This window comes from Physella acuta, unplaced genomic scaffold, assembly GCF_028476545.2.
Source record: "Physella acuta isolate Inbredline_101_S28 unplaced genomic scaffold, ASM2847654v3 ptg001162l, whole genome shotgun sequence".
In the NCBI taxonomy this organism is placed as follows: domain Eukaryota; kingdom Metazoa; phylum Mollusca; class Gastropoda; family Physidae; genus Physella; species Physella acuta.
The window spans coordinates 373,809-383,474 of NW_026732679.1; the positions used below are offsets into that span (position 1 = coordinate 373,809).

The window sequence follows — 9,666 nt, forward strand, 5'->3', positions numbered from 1 at the left end:
TCTAGTCTCACGCCAACGGTTGTATCATAAATTCTCCTGCCTATGGTTTTATTCTGGCTAATACATTCGTGTAGATAAAACTCACGGGGGCGGAATTTATTGCCGGGAAATAACCAATCATTAGTCTGCGGCTTATTCACATCGAGACCAGAGCTAGAAGTGTTGTGACGTCAATTAGACCGATACTTACAGACGGTGTAGGGGAAGTAATGATAGCCGGGACGAAAAAAGGGACATAACTGTGTTACATAAACCAAGGCTGTAATCAGTGGGCTATTTTTATTTTTTCCATCGGTAGAACGTAGCGGTAAAATATTATTTTTTTTACAAGGGCAAAGACGTCATCAGCTTTTTGGTGACTTAATTAAAATTATAACTTCAAATTGGAATACTCGTTAGCGTGAAGTACGTAGTCGAAATTCTGGTGTTGGTTTTATTGTCTTATAGAAAACTAGAAGGAGTTCCAGAAAATTTGAAATACACTCTACGGTCACATTGCCGTCCATCACTACACTCGCCACCCCCCACCTCGAAAATGTCAAGTCCTCTACCCCCCCCCCCCCTCTCACCCCGAGAAAAAAATATGGAAGAAAACATGACTTCACCCCAGTCCGACTTCCTCACCACATTGACCTGACCCCACTCCCTGACCCCACACACTCACCCCACTCCCTCACCACACTCTCACCTTCCACGCTCTACTCCATGACCCCACTCTCACCTTCCACGCTCTACTCCATGACCCCACTCTCCCACTCTACGACATATCCCATCTGAAAAGTATTCAACTAAGCAAGATATCAGACAACATAGATAAGGGACAACAATATTAGTAAACAAAAACAAAACTACACATAAACATTAAAAAAATTACAAAAAGTTCCCGCGAACCGGATTCGAACCAGTGACCTAAGGATAGCAATCGTTCACTCTACAGTCCTCCGCTCTACCAACTGAGCTATCGCGGGGATGACGATAATTGACACTAGAAGATCTACAAGCTCAGAAACGAAACTTCAATTCATCTTTTGATTATCTTTAATCCCATCTAAAATATGTCAAAACGGCCAGTTCAATCTGTATGGTCTATATTACGGGCTTGACGTGAGAACATTTACTTATGGCCATTTTTTCATTTCATTTAAAAACTAAGTGCACATACTTTTCGTGTTGTATAGTACCTTGTTGACGCACATCATTAAGAATCATAATAAATACATTATAATGTAGAATTGAATGGCAAACAGACTAAACAAGTCGAAAACAACAACTCGTATATTAAATCGGACACATATTTTTGTTCGCGCAAAGATGTCAGATAAAGACCTACAGTGTATAAACACGCTCCAGGGTATCGATATAAGATAGACATCTAAGATTGATCACGTGACTTGATTTGAGTGGATCTTTTACCTGCGCATCAAATAGGGTTTCATGAATGGCCATATAACAACATGGTTTTAACCAATGGTTTTTACTTATTTTGAAAACGCCAACTCTAGCCTTAACCTCTAGTAACCCACCACATACGACACATATATACAGAGATCGACATACAACTAACTACAGGCACTACAGTAGGCCCTATCAGGAAAAAAAAATTCTTTATTCAACGTATTAACATTAGAAATTAGAATAGAGATTTGCCTTATTGTCACAACCCCCGCGATAGCTCAGTTGGTAGAGCGGAGGACTGTAGAAGATAAAGCTATCCTTAGGTCACTGGTTCGAATCCGGTTCGCGGGAATTTTTTTTTTTAAAGACCATCTTTATTTTTTATTTTTTCCAATGCAATGTGTTTAAATTTGTCATACAAAATTGATGGAATATTCTATTTATATGAAATAGTTTACTTTTTACAATTTATCCTCTTATGAAAGGTTATCTTACTTTACGGATTCATTACTTAGTAACATATTTATTGGCGCATCTAGCTAAGTCTGTGTTAGAATATTTTTTAAATATTTAACTGCCTACCCAGCTGTTTTATATCAGCAATTGGAACAACGACAACATTGGTAGCCAGAGGCGTAGCGAAAGGGGGGGGGGGGTGCGGGGGGTGTGGACCGCATCGGGTGACACCATTTAGGGGGGGGTGACACTTAATTAAGTGATTAATTCGAGTGTTAAATAGTCTTTTAAGAGGTGCAAATCGAAAGTTTGAGAGGGGGGGGGGGTTGCAAATCGAAAGTTTGAGGTGGGGGGGGTGCATATTGAAAATTTGTCCCCGGGAAGGGTCGCTACGCCTCTGGGGGGGGGGGGGGGGGTGACACCATTAAGTGCCGCACCGGGGTGGCACACGTCCTCTCTACGCCACTGTTGGTAGCATATCTTTGAGTTCGAGGTTTAAGAAAAGGAGATATATTTTTGTTTCAAGTTTTAATTTTTTTTTTTATTTTTCTGAATGTTTTTTAATAACTTTCCTCTAATATACTATTACAATTTAAAAAGAAATTTTCCTATATTATATTTACAATCCTACATCCATGTAACACTTGTATAACATGGCCACAATGATATTGTTAACATTTGTCGAACTATTGGCCAGGCTATTTCCCTTGCCAGCTGGCTAATTAGCGACCAAAGTGAGCGATTTATGTCCCTCGCGACATCCTTTAATCTATTTTTAGAATGAAGACCAGTGTCATGTGACCAGGTAATTGATGAACACGTGATGATGGGAGGGGGTGGTGTGACGGTGATAGGAGAAGTGGGGGAGGGGGGGGGGGTTGCCAACTTCATCAGGTCGGTGAACTATTTGATTGTGTAACAGCGATAACAGGGGGGGGGGTAAACTGGGTTAGGGGAGTTTAGCTCGAGTGGGGAGGGGTGTTAGATCTTGAAGATCTTGGTTAGTCGAGTTAAGCTGGGGTGAGGGTCTTAAATGTAGGTTAGGGGAGTTTAGCTGGGGTATGGGGGGGGGGTCTTAAATGTAGGTTAGGGGAGTTTAGTTGGGGTATGGGGGGGGGGTCTTAAATGTAGGTTAGGGGAGTTTAGCTGGGGTATGGGGGGTCTTAAATGTAGGTTAGGGGAGTTCAGCTGGGGTGGGGGTCTTAAATGTAGGTTAGGGGAGTTTAGCTGGGGTATGGGGGGGGTCTTAAATGTAGGTTAGGGGAGTTTAGCTGGGGTATGGGGGGGGGTCTTAAATGTAGGTTAGTGGAGTTTAGCTGGGGTATGGGGGGGGGAGGCGTAGCTTGAATGTGTGGAGGGGGGGGGGGTCAATATAGGTTTGGAGATCGTAGTAAAGATGTGGGGAGGGGGAGGGCAGTCGAACCCCAACTTACCATTGAACCGTTAAACACGTTACAATCTTCCAGCCAGTCGTTCTTCACACACGGGGAAAAGGGCAGGTAATTGCTCAGGAATCAACAGGGGAAGATAATAACCGTGAATTACTCCAACTCTGATTATCTTTCCCTGCTATTTCAGGTAAAAAAAAATGACCATCTTGATTTGTGATGCTGTCAGGTATGTTACACATATAGAATCTAGATTAAAATCTTTTCTAGAGATATCGTGTTAGGGTTTCAAATATAAACAAAAAATAATTCTATTTATAAAGATATTCGAGCCATGTTCGAAGTCCGGATCAAATAAATGATTTATTTTAGAGACAAAGTCTATCAAACAAACAACAGTCGGGTGCCGTTTTAATGACTCGACTGTTTTTACTTGTGCTCACCATTTATTTCAATTCTATTTTTGATGACTTTTATTTAAAAACTAAAGGTCATTGGAATAAATGTGTTCTACTTCATAAAAGAACCGTTAGATTTTTAAATAATGCTGTAAGACGTACTGTCTTTGACACTTAATAATTGAACTAAATATGAAACCTAAATCCCATTATCTCTGACCACGTTTATATATATATATATATATATATATATATATATATATATATATATATATATATATATATATATATATATATATATATATATATATATATATATATATAACGTGCCTCTACACCATTGTACACCACTGGACACCCCAGAACACCACAGAACATCCATTGAACAGCCTTACATGTTCAACAAAAAAAAAAACGAACAAACAAACGTGCCAACATGGATCTGTTTGAATTTATCAGTTGAGAACTGGTAAAATGCGGCAAATACATGGCTAAAAAGACCGCACGCGTCGACTGACTAGCCCACTGAATGCTTTTTTTGTCATAAAAGGTTTAATTTTCTCCTGACATTTGAGCTTAAAGACAGCCTAGAAAACGACAAGTTGAAAATGACGAGTAGAAAATGACAAGCAGAAAGGAATAAATTATTTTTTCAAATGTTAGGGGAAAAATTTCTTCAGTTTATGGAAAATTGAGTCATCCATTTTTAAAATGGATTTGTAAAGGAGGTTTTTTTTTCAGCGAATTTTGAGTAGCTTTTAAATTTTTTTGTTATATACTTCTGTGCATATCAAAAAGGTATATGTAAATAGTAATAGATAAATATACGCTAGATAGTAAAAAAAAACCTGAAGAGTGGTTTATAGCTATAAAAACCATGCAGTAAACGTAATTTTTTAAGTGAGATTTATGAAAGCCATTTCTAAAGATTGTGCATGTAGTGCGGAGGTTTATGAAAGCCATTTGTAAAGATTGTACATGTAGTGCGGAGGTTTATGAAAGCCCATTTGTAAAGATTGTACATGTAGTGCGGAGGTTTATGAAAGCCATATGTAAAGATTGTACATGTAGTGCGGAGGTTTATGAAAGCCATTTGTAAAGATTGTACATGTAGTGCGGAGGTTTATGAAAGCCATTTGTAAAGATTGTACATGTAGTGCGGAGGTTTATGAAAGCCATTTGTAAAGATTGTACATGTAGTGCGGAGGTTTATGAAAGCCATTTGTAAAGATCGTACTTGTAGTGCTGAAGTGTGGGAGGGAGGGGGCATGTTGTAGTAGGTGGGGGCTATAGTGTGGGAGATGGGGGGGGGCATGGTTGGGGCCCTTATACACCATAGTGTGGGAGGTGGGTGCCGTGGTGTGTGTGGGGGGGGGGGGACTTAGACACCATCTAGTGTAGGAGAGAGGGGGGTATGGGGTAGGAGGTGTCGAGCCTGTTGTGGGCAGTTATGTAACGTAACTTGTTGGCAGGGTTTCTTCCAGGGCATCTCTTCGGGGGGGGGGGGGGGGGGGGCAAAAGCCCCCCCCCCCCCCCCCCCGAAATTTTTTTACCGACCCCCCCCCCCCCGAACGAAATAAAATTTATATAATTTATATAGAAAATATATACTTTTAACAGTGTCCGCCCCCCTCGAAGAAAGTCCTACCCCCCCCCGAAAATTTCAAGTGCCCCCCCCCCCCCCCCCGGAGAAAAAAGTCTGGAAGAAACACTGCTTGTTGGAGTCGAGCTGTAAACTCTGCTGGCAGACAAAAAAAAACAACAAACAAGCCCAAACAAACGAGCCAAAAACTGGCCACACCAAGAGACTGCTCACGGTAATAAAACAAGGCCATCTTGGAGGATAGCCCGGCCATAAAACAAGGAATATTCTACCCAGTGAAGCCTCTTCAGTTATCAGTCTCTGTGTAACAGACACCGCCCGCAACCACAACCCCCCCCCCCCTCCCCACCACCAAACCAGTCACAGATTGTAAGCAGCCACCCAGATGGCATTGTTTGCCCTTCTATTTTGCTTGTAATTTCTTGACACTGCCCCCCATTCCCTTTCCTCCCCCCCTCCCCCCCCCCCCTATTTTGACCTAAAACACCCCCCCCCCCCCCTTTTTTTTTCGACGAGTTGGACCTTGTTTAGCAAGGGAGAGAAATCGTGGCTCTGATTGGCATGTTGATTTCAGCTCAGTGCTCGCTGGCTGGGCAAGCGGAGACTACTCTGTCGAATCAACAACCAATCAAGGTTACCCCGGTACGGCAAAAACAAGGGAGATCATTTAAAATTAACCGCAAGCCTTATTTACCTCCCTTTATGATGCTGTCCCTTTGATATCGAAATCGTGCAGGTTAACTCGCAATCCGAGCGTGATATTGTGTTTTGTAGGCTTACAAATGTTTCAGTGGTTTAATTAGACACCCGAGTGAGTACCAAATTACGGACGAACATGCCGACATATTATCTAGGGCATGTAACAAGATCTTTGCGTATGATTGCTCTTTGGTTTTAGAAACTGTTTTGTTGGTTTTTGTCCCTTTTTTTTTGTATTTTCTTTATAAAGATCTTCATTGTACAAGAAAGGTGGGGCGTCCATAAATGACGTTACGCTGTCAGAGGCCGTAGCGAGGGGGGGGGGGCGGGGGGGAGTACATATGTCCCCGGGCGCCGACCTTAGGGGGGGGCGCCAAATTGAAAGTTTGAGGGGGGGGGGGGGTACAAATGAAAAGTTCGAGGGGGGTGCAAATCGAAAGTTTGTCCCGGGAGGGTCCCTACGCCTCTGCACGCTGTTACAACAGATTCTCCCCTGCCATCTCATCTATTGTTACACTTTGTCACAAACAGCCACCTGTCACTATACCTGACCTTACTCCCTCCCCACGGGACGTGACGTCATTTATTGAGACCCCTAAGCCAAATAATACTATTAGCTATACTTGTTAAAATATTTATCAAAATTTGTTTTTAATGTTATGCAATTTTCGGAAAAAAAATATTTGTATCTTTAAAAACAAAGACCTTACTGCGTGTTATTTCAAAGCTATCTCTAAAAAGATTTTTTAAACTTGAGTTTTTGAAGTTTCATAAAAGGCACCCTAAAAAAGACATCACACGCATTTAGTTAAAGTGCAAAATACATTTGGGTTCTTATAAAATTTAAAAAAAAAAAAATAGTAAAGAAAAAAGTATTTTAATTTTTTTCGTTATATTTTTTTAACAGTTTCGTCTGTTTCCAAAAAAAAGAAAATTTTGATATCACTTTTTCTAAATTAAAAAATGTTTTTTTTTTTTTTTTAAATAATAATAAATTAGATTTGATGCTTTCATTTCGTGCACTTAACAAAACTGCAGGAAACGCGAAACTCTTTTCTCGCTAGAAACACGTAGCACTGATAGTTGCAGTTCAAATAATAATCATTAAAAAAGTTTTAAAAAAACCCACGTTTTCTGATTGAACTAAAAAGTAGAAAAATAAATGCTATAGGCCCTACATCACAATAATGCAAGCGATCACTCTACTATAAGCGATGAAAAACGTGGGGCGCCGAAGTAAAAGTTATATTACTATTGATTAGATAATACTATTGACTTTTATTAGGGAGCTTGTAGAGAGTCAACAGTATTAGAAACTGTAAGAAAATCACGGCGCCCCACGTTTTTGCTCGCTTATAGTAGAGTGATCGCTTGCATTATTGTGATGTAGGGCCTATAGCATTTATTTTCTACTTTTTAGTTCAATCAGAAAACGTGGGTTTTTTAAAACTTTTTTAATGATTATTATTTTCTACTTTTTAGTCTTTGTCTGTTTGTTTGCATTAAAATCTTGCTATCGATTTTATCTTTTCACTTTTTTTGGGTAAACGAAGACAACTCGTAAAAAGACAACTCGTAAAAAGACAACTCGTAAAAAGACAACTCGTAAAAAGACAACTCGTAAAAAAACACGTTGTTTTGAATACGTTACTGACTAGAACACATAGATTTGAACCCGTGTCGAGTGGGATAGCAATCGTGTGCCCAACCACTCGACCATATCGTCTCCCCCAAACTGGCCTACCTCCTGTAAGTTTAAACTCGGTTCAAGCTAAATTCTCTGCCCCTAAGCCTGTGGCGACATGTGATCGTTCGCTTCACTGCGGCGCGAGGTACGCGTCGCTGGTTTTTTTTTCTAATGGCTAGCAGAGGAGAATTATATATATAGATTATATAGCGGTCTAAAATGCTCAATAAAATGTTTCCATTGATCAATTTAGTAATAATAACAATTGAATATTCAATGGTCATCCAAAAGAAAGCTTCCCTGAAAATTTCAGCGCGCTAGCTAACTGGGAAGTGCCAGAAATTTCGATCGCAAGATTGGATTGGAAAGACAAACAAATAAATAAATAAACACACAGAGAAAGCAAGTTAAAGAAAACGTGGGAAAAAACGGACAAAATGCATTGGAATTAGAATAAAAACCACTCATAGACGCTGCCACGTAGCCTAGACACATCAAATAAGATGTAAATAATATTTTAATCATCAGCTTCCTCTCTCATCCTATCATGTGATGTTTAATACATTTAAAAACTATATTTTTTTAAACGAAGTAAAAATGTTGTTAATAATACCTTAGAAGTTTGTGTTGTTTCTTGCGTATCTATATATCCGAGTGATGTTTTTAATATTTTATTTTGTGTTTTAATTTTTTTTAAAAACATATTGATTTTTAAATATATTTTAAAGCAGTAAAGGCAATATTACATTTTTAAACTAGCCGGGATTGAAGAAAAACATAAAAGAAAATAGATACAACTTCCATGCCTATGCTCAAAATAGAGACACATTATTCTGTCTAGATTACACACGACGTAAGCCCAGAACTTCTGTCTAGATTACACACGACGTAAGCCCAGAACTTTTTGTTCGAGAAAAATGAGTTTTTTAAATCTCACTCCCATTTTGAAGTAGTGCAAAATATCATGTTCGCACGTTGCGTTCTAGTTTTGTGACTTTTGACATTTATGCTCCGGTAGCGTGTTTTATTGCTTGTGTAATGCACATTGCACTTTGAATGCACACAAAGTAGACATACTGCATTTGTCTTCTACATTATCGATCTATAAAACAAACAAAAAATCTCCACAACTATTTATAACTCAGTTTTAATTCTTGAAAATGTACAGCCTTAAAAATAAACCGGGAGTGATCTCCCCTAAACTTTCTCGAATATTTTTATATAAAATAACAGGGGATGGGAACTCGGGCTATAGACATGATTTTTTAATCCATTTTAAATACTTAAAGTTTTAAAAATAGAATAAAATCTCGTAGACAAATTAATTGCACACCAAGTGAACGCGAAATAAAAAAGCGCATAATAGTGCGCAATATTATTAGTACTTTTAAAATTTACATTAGTTTTTTGAGAAATCGGAAGTAGCGTAAATTACTACTTCCGGTCAACGGAAATTACTCAAAATTTAAACAGAAGGTAGAGAATTAGATCTTTTACTTACATGTGAAATTTCATTTATCTATCTGAAATATTACTCAAGTTATAGGCTTTTGAAAAATTCAAAGTAGAAAAAGTACCACTTCCGGTTATCGGAAATCGCTCAAAAGTTGATACGGATCTACGATTTTGATAAAATACTTATATATGAAATTTCATCAACCTAGCAGTAACGGTACTCAAGTTATCGTGTTTACACACGGACACACAGACACACACACACACACACACACACACACACACAGACATACGGACAAGATTGCAAAATTATGTTTTTCCGTATCAGTGAGGTGTAAAACGTCGAGATTTGTAAAAATCTCGATTTTTTTTTTTTTTTGCACGATTACAATACTTTCTCTATACTACGTATATACGAGAAAGTAAAAAAAAAAGCTACCATTTAAAACATTGTGGTGAATAGAATCAGTGAATTAGAGTTCCCTGTATCTATGACCACGGCCGACTACCTCCCACATATCAAGATATAGATTGGCCACCTCTATGTTCAATAACAATTACTCTCCCAACGAATGCCAGGTACCC

At 38.8% G+C, this 9,666-nt stretch overlaps 2 non-coding genes across 2 annotated transcripts; one reads left to right on the top strand and one right to left on the bottom strand.

Annotated features, from left to right (window-relative positions):
* Window positions 1-881: 881 nt before the first annotated feature.
* Window positions 882-968, bottom strand: Trnay-gua (transfer RNA tyrosine (anticodon GUA)). The gene is given in 2 exon segments: window positions 882-917; window positions 932-968. It is a non-coding gene; the product is annotated as a tRNA-Tyr (tRNA).
* Window positions 969-1,662: 694 nt separating this feature from the next.
* Trnay-gua (transfer RNA tyrosine (anticodon GUA)) lies at window positions 1,663-1,746 on the top strand. Its single transcript is given in 2 exon segments — window positions 1,663-1,699; window positions 1,711-1,746. It is a non-coding gene; the product is annotated as a tRNA-Tyr (tRNA).
* The last annotated feature ends 7,920 nt before the right edge of the window (window positions 1,747-9,666 follow it).